Consider the following 7,119-nt stretch of genomic DNA (forward strand, 5'->3'; position numbering starts at 1 on the left):
GCAGTCAGTATCTGTTGCTTGAAAATGCTCTGACCTAATTATGAAATGGTAAATGAAAAATCCTTCCTTACTAACCTCTTAAGTAAACAGTGTATGCTCTGAAGCAAAAGACTTGATTACATTTGTTATTTTATCTGGCACAGCTATCATACGACTATTCAGCTAAATCCTGCTGTCTCTCGCAAACAAGTACTTTTAGTAAAGTCAATAGAACTACGTGCATGGATTAAAGGAGAAGGATTTGGCCCATTATGAGTGATAAAATTATCCAGCCATAGCATTTAACCTGATGACCTACTGCAGCAGCAAATTCCACAGCCTGAGAATGTGATACAAAGAAGGTATTTTTTTCAAAAATTGTTCTAAATTCATTGCTTGGTTGATTTTTTTCTTGTTCTCTTGCTAGCGTAAGGAGTCAAAAGGTGAGACTCATGACTTTTACAGTGACTTTCCCAATCTTAAATACCTCAATCAAATTATTTTTGATGCTTTTCCTTTCCAGGCAATGGCCCTGACCCTGCAATCCAATCTATATGCACCATCTTTTTGCCTAGGCAGAGCTTCTCTTCAATGAAATTCTGCCCAGGTGCAAGGATCCATTCAAGTGCATCAAAGTGCAGATTGTATAATCCTAGTTTTTGTACTAACTCATCCACTGCAATTGATCTAATACACACAATACTTTAAATGTTCACATGTATTTTAAGTGTCTAAATTTGTATTTGTGCAGTCACATTTGTCAATTAAATACCCTTCCACTTTTAGAGTAGTGAAAATAAAGATAAAAGTAAATCCATTGTTAAACAAAAATGGAGGAGAGGGTGGAATTTAATGCTGTATTACAAGTCTGAAGTCAAAAGCAGAGGATATGTCTGCTTAGGCCCTGTTGCTGCAAACACTTATGTACGTGCTTAATTTTACTACTACAAGTGACTTCAATGGGATTACTCCCAGTAGTAAATTTCAGTAGTAAAATAGAAGTTTTTGTTAGGATTGAAGCTATAGAATATAAGATGTTTGAAGCAGGGGCAATCTTTTGTTGTGTTCATAGAGTGCTCAGCACAATGGTCCCTGATGCTTGACTGGGGCCTTTTAGGTGCTACTGCAATACAAACGATTAATAATAACAATAATGATGCAAAAGAGAATTAAGGTACTCTTTGGACCTACTGGACCAATGTGATACTCAGCTTTCGGGTAGCAGAATTAGGCTCTGTGTAGGCACTGCACGGCTGGTCTGTTCAGCACCTTAGTAACTCTTTAGACAAACACACCCTCAGTTTTTGTCTGCTTAACCTTCACTTTTTGTACCTTAATTTAATTTTATTTTTATTTTGCCTGAGTGAAGCAATACAAATCAAGAGTCTGTCACTGAGCATCTGTATTATTTACATAGGGCCAGACTGTACACTGGCTCTGAGTGATGTATTGCTGAATATCTGTGGATTTCCCAGAAATTTCAGAGACTGCTTATGGGATATATAAGCCCTGCACAGTGTTCAATGACAAGTTACAATCTTTCCCTGGAGTAAGAGAAGGCATGGGAGATGGGATAGCTCAGTGGTCTGAGCATTGGGCTGCTAAACCCAGGGTTGTCAGCTCAATCCTTGAGGGGGCCATTTAGGGAACTGGGGTAAAAATCTATCTGGGATTGGTTCTGCTTTGAGCAGGGGGGTTGGACTAGATGACTTCCTGAGGGCCCTTCCAGCCCTGATATTCTATGATTCCAAAGATATTGTTTCAGATAACAGAAACCAGTTAGATTCGTAGAGAAGTAATAACAAGGCTAATGGAAGTAGCCCAAAATTAGGCAAATTACCTGGGATCTATTAAACATACCCAGAGGAAATCTGTGCAAAGGGTAGTATTTCTTTCAAGCAAGGAAAGCTTGCCCATTTTTTGGCAAGATTCAGTTAGGTATTTACTTCAAGAAATACATTTCTTATGCTCTTTCATCCAAATGTCTCTGAGAACCTGATTCTGCCATCCATACTTGCATTGAGTGATAGTTTACTCTGCAAAGTTTATGGGTCAGGTTCTGAAGTTCTTAGGATGGGTAGCACCCAAGTTTAGTAGGACTAGCATGAGTTGATGGTGCACATGGGACTATTTGTGTAGTAAGCTACCACTCAGTATGAGTACTGGGTAGCAGGGTCTACCCCTAAGTAAAGAGGTCCAAGTGGTCAATGATATTTCTGATTTAATTCTTGGCCTATGTTCAGTTCTTCTCTTTCCTCCCCTTTTCTCCCCTCCCCTCCTCTCACCACTCAATTCATCTTCTCCTCCTTCAATGTATTTTAAAGTATTAGTTTAATGACAAATGTCATTTTACCCTAAATGTCATCTTACCCTTTGGATATGCCTTAAATCCATGACCACTTAATATGATATGAACTAATTTTTGAGGATTAAACATTTTAATCTTGATTGTGTAATAATGACTTGATGTTATATTTATTGTGTAATCAGAAATACAAATCATAAATCCCCCAAAGGACGTTTAATCATTTAAACCACTCAGGACTCACTTAAAGCTATTAGATGAGAAAGGTGGCCAAGGGGTAAAAATTCAAAGACTTCAAACACCTTTTATAAAACAAAAGATCATGGTTTTTAAAAGGATTTAAAAATGACTGGCCTGAGTATTTCCCCCAAGAAATCCCTATAATTTCAATTAGGTTTCTTCATTAAATAAAAAAGAAATCCTGCCTTTGAATCTGTTTTATGTACAATTTGAGTCCCATCACATCTCTTAAACAGGGGCAATCAAGTAAATTGTGTACTGGGACTTGCTCCATTACTGGCTGTATAAGGAAATAAACAGGTTTAATAGATTTTAGGATCAGGAAGGACCACTGTGAATATCTAAGCCTGACCTTCTCTATAACACAGGCCATACAATTTCACCCAGTCATACCTGCAAGGGCGAGGGAGGGGGGGAGATTATTCTTTTCCATGGTTATATTTGTTTTTTGTACCATTATGTATCAATTACTAATCCCTTTCCATATGGAGTTAAGTGGTACATTTTGCCCCTCTCAAGAGAACAAGTCGTAATTTAAACACCGTGGAGCCATTAGTACTTATATATCCATTGCCTATAGTATTTATAACTAATCTGAAATACTCATGTATAACTAACTACAAAATGACAGAATTCAACTCAGAGATGGTGGGGATACATTCTAAACTGAAGAGCAATTTTGAGGATCAGAAACTGTTGTCCCGTGGAATGACTGTGAAAGCTGACAGACTGTGCAGTCCATCTCCTTTTTAGATGTAAACTAGTTAAATGACAAAAACAAGCACTGAGCACATACAGAATTTTCAGGCAAAGCACTATTTCAATCATTTTTAAGTTTCATGTCCTCTTTGGAGTTATGGTACTTCTCTTTAAATAATTTGTAGCTAAGATCCTGCCCATGACAGAAGTATTTGGGCTGCATACATAGTAAATATCATATGACAGATTAGGACCCACGGATTAGGTTGGGGGCTCATAGACTCACATACTTTAAGGTCAGAAGGGACCATCGTGATCATCCAGTCTGACCTCCTGCTCATTGCAGGCCACAGAACATCACTCTGACCTTGGTGAAAATTCCTTCCTGACCCCAAATATGGTGGTCAATTAGACCCTGAGCATATGGGTAAGACCCACCAGGCAAATACCTGGGGACAGTGGCTTCATGGCTCTGTGGGGGCTAGAGCCAAGGAGCTGCAGAATATGCTTCCCTTGACATCTCCTTGGAAGCTTTTTCTAGTTGTAGCAGTAACTCCCACTTACACAACTGCAGGAGTGGTACTAGAGCTTTGTTGTGACATCAGCAAGGAATTTCATGACAACATAGCTCATGCGAGATGATCTGTGCTGCCCTGGGGAAGAAAGAGGCAAGTGAGCAGTGTGGAGGCTGTGGGCCTCCATGAAAATGATATTGCACACCTGAACAGCCCAAGATATGCAGGTTCAGAGAGCACAGCCAACCTGCCAGTTCAATGGTGGTATGGGGCAGAGGGAAAATCCTGCTCCACTTTGAAAGAGGAAATGAGAACTCATGGAGTTTCCTATCCCTAGGGGAAAAAAAACATGTAGAGGTAGAATCATAGAATATCAGGGTTGGAAGGGACCTCAGGAGGTTATTTAGTCCAACCCCTTGCTCAAAGCAGGACCAATTCCCAACTAAATCATCCCAGCCAGGGCTTTGTCAAGCCTGACCTTAAAAACTTCTAAGGAAGGAGATTCCACCACCTCCCTAAGTAACCCATTCCAGTGCTTCACCACCCTCCTAGTGAAAAAGTTTTTCCTAATATCCAACCTAAACCTCCCCACTGCAACTTGAGACCATTACTCCTTGTTCTGGTACCACTGAGAATAGTCTAGATCCATCATCTTTGGAACCCCCTTTCAGGTAGTTGAAAGCAGCTATCAAATCTCCCCCCCACCCCATTCTTCTCTGCTGTAGACTAAGATAGTCAGTCACAGGTAGTATGTGACCATTTATGTTTTCCTTTTTTTAGGAAGAGGAGAGGAGGTGGTTTGTTCGTTCAACTACCTTATTAGAATAAGACTACATTTATACTACAGCAACAAATGCACTGCTTGAAACAATAAAAATCCCAAGGCAAATATTCATAGAAGTTCTTCTGTGTTAAAAGACTACTTGAGCAGATTATAAAAGAAAACAGCTACTAATTATAAACATTGGGTTCCCACACATTAGCATCACAAATGTAAAATGGCAGCCCACAAGAGTAGGTTCAGAAATCTCATTAAAAATGTAACTTAAAAAAGAAATGTTGCAGTTTATTTGTGGTTGTACGTACTGTTTTATTACCTTTTGAATGTTCATATTGCTTGTCTAACCACAATGGGCAATATCTCTTTAAGTATATTTTTACTGATAAATGTATATATGTGAAGGATAATTAACATCTGATCATTTTCTAAACCATTCCAAAAATAAAACAGAATTCTAGAATTGCCTAAGAATGTAGTAATCCAAATTACACAGTGCAGTACAAAAGGAAAAGAATAATGATACAGTAATATAAAAAGGGAAAAACCACAGTGAGAAGGGACATTTGTCAGTATACTCAGAAAAGTACAATCTGTCTTCCTGGCAAGGGGTACAAGTACTACATGCCAATTCTTCTTTCTGACTTCAAGAAGATTTGCCATATGTCTTCAAAGTCAGAAACCTCCTCTTAAATATAGGATACTGTTTGCTTATACTGTGTGTAGCTGTAGCAGGGATGGGTGGCATTCACACTGACTAAATTGGAGCAGTTATAAATCTTCTAGTGCCACAAAATAATGTGTCAATCCAGTTTTTGTGGGGTTTGGATATCTGAAATAGGAAGGAGCAATCTGGCTGCTAACGAATAAGGAAACTTCACAGTTTTACTTTGTCTCCCACACCAACAACTTGCTCTAAAAGTTCTTTTTTATGCAAAAATCCCCAAAATTTCTCAAGATGAAAGTGCTTTTAGTATTTTCATATGTATACCACATTATTAGAATGAATTACATGCATTTACAAATACAGCATCTCTGTGCAATAATTAAATGTGTTTTGATGTTTCTTAATATTACTATGATTAAGTATCACTCATAAATTATCTTAAATGTATATGGTGCTTCAAACATAATGCATCATACATTAAGTAAAAAGAATTGCTGATCATATTTCAGTCAACACTTTATTAACACAAAAGACAGCCATAGAAGAGTATGACTAACAAATGGCCTTTTACTGGATGGTTGTCCGCATTCTAGTTACGGGGATCAGATTTCCACCTGGGAAATGGACACCATCTTGGCCAGACAGACTCCCAGCAATCAGCAATGCCATCCTTGGAATCTGCTGAAGCTGGTCTCCTTTATTGGGTTGACTTAGACCACCACTAAAAATTCCGGAAATGGGAAACGTAAGTACCTCTGAATGGGGTTTTGGCAAAGGAGGTGAGTAAAACCAATTAGCTCTGTTCTTTGAATACCAATTGTGAGACAAAGCTGCAAGCAACTGAATCCTTTCAGAAATCCCTTAACTGTCTTAATTTTAAAAGGCCTGTTGAGGGCTGGTATCACACATATCTCATCTATCTGGGCGTTTCTATTGTGCTCCTTACTGTGGTGTCTGAGCATTTTATGGAATTAAATGGGTCTGCTATGTAGTCAGATTAATATTGATGTTTGGTTCTCTCCTTCACCTACATGGGAAGGAAAAGAGATATATTTTATTACTAAAGTTATTATTGTGGGAAAGCTATGAAGGAGAGTGGAATCTTAAGTTTTGTCCAGAATTCAGTGAGATTCGTGATTATACTAAACTCCTGAGGGAGACACTTCCAGAGCTGTTGCTCACCCATCAGAAAAAGCTGTCTCCCACTCTCATGACTCATAGGGCCGGTTTACATTAAGGAAATTTGCACTGATGTAATGACATTGATGGGGTTTAAATGTAGACATGCTGCATAGGTGCAGAGTTTACACCACTGCAATGTAATCCGGTAACATACCAAAATAAACTGTGCAAGTGTAAGACATTGTTTGCATCAGTGCAAAACTTTTATATTAGGGCTTGTACAATGTTGTTACACTGATGCAAATTCCCCATATGTGGATAGAGCCTCACGCTTGCTCCTGTGGAATGCAGCTATCATGAAAAGTCATAGTTACATAGAAAGAGTTGAGTCCCTGAAGTAGCCTAGATTCAGCCCTTTGAGGGTGTTGAAGGACCAGAATTCTGAATTTGGTCTGGTATTTGTTGTGTGGCAAGTGTAAATCTGGAGCCCCAGGATGATGTACTTGCATTGTGTGTGTTACTTAATAGTTGGGCTGCAGCATTTTGAGCCATATTGAAGTTTTGTGTTCCCCCGGAGATGATGATGTTATTTCCAAATGCAGCACACTGCATTAGTTGAGCCTGAAAGTCACATATACCTGGATCCATACAGCCAAGTTGGTAAATGATAGGACAGGGCCTAGTCTCTTGGCCAGTGGTAGATGGAACAAAGTGTTTCTGGCAGCTGTGGCTATTTGAAAATCCAGTAGCAACATAGTCCATGAGGATCCAAAGGCTGTGAACTCTTTTGGCCTCCTGGATTGAAGATGATGAT

The 7,119-nt window shown here is 39.0% G+C and overlaps 1 long non-coding RNA gene across 1 annotated transcript; it reads left to right on the forward strand.

Moving 5' to 3' along the window:
* Positions 1-261: 261 nt before the first annotated feature.
* LOC128824618 (uncharacterized) lies at positions 262-5,928 on the forward strand. Its single transcript, XR_008442517.1, has 2 exons — positions 262-341; positions 5,777-5,928. It is a non-coding gene; the product is annotated as an uncharacterized LOC128824618 (long non-coding RNA).
* Positions 5,929-7,119: the final 1,191 nt, after the last annotated feature.

Source organism: Malaclemys terrapin, chromosome 1, assembly GCF_027887155.1.
Source record: "Malaclemys terrapin pileata isolate rMalTer1 chromosome 1, rMalTer1.hap1, whole genome shotgun sequence".
NCBI classification, from domain to species: Eukaryota; Metazoa; Chordata; order Testudines; family Emydidae; genus Malaclemys; species Malaclemys terrapin.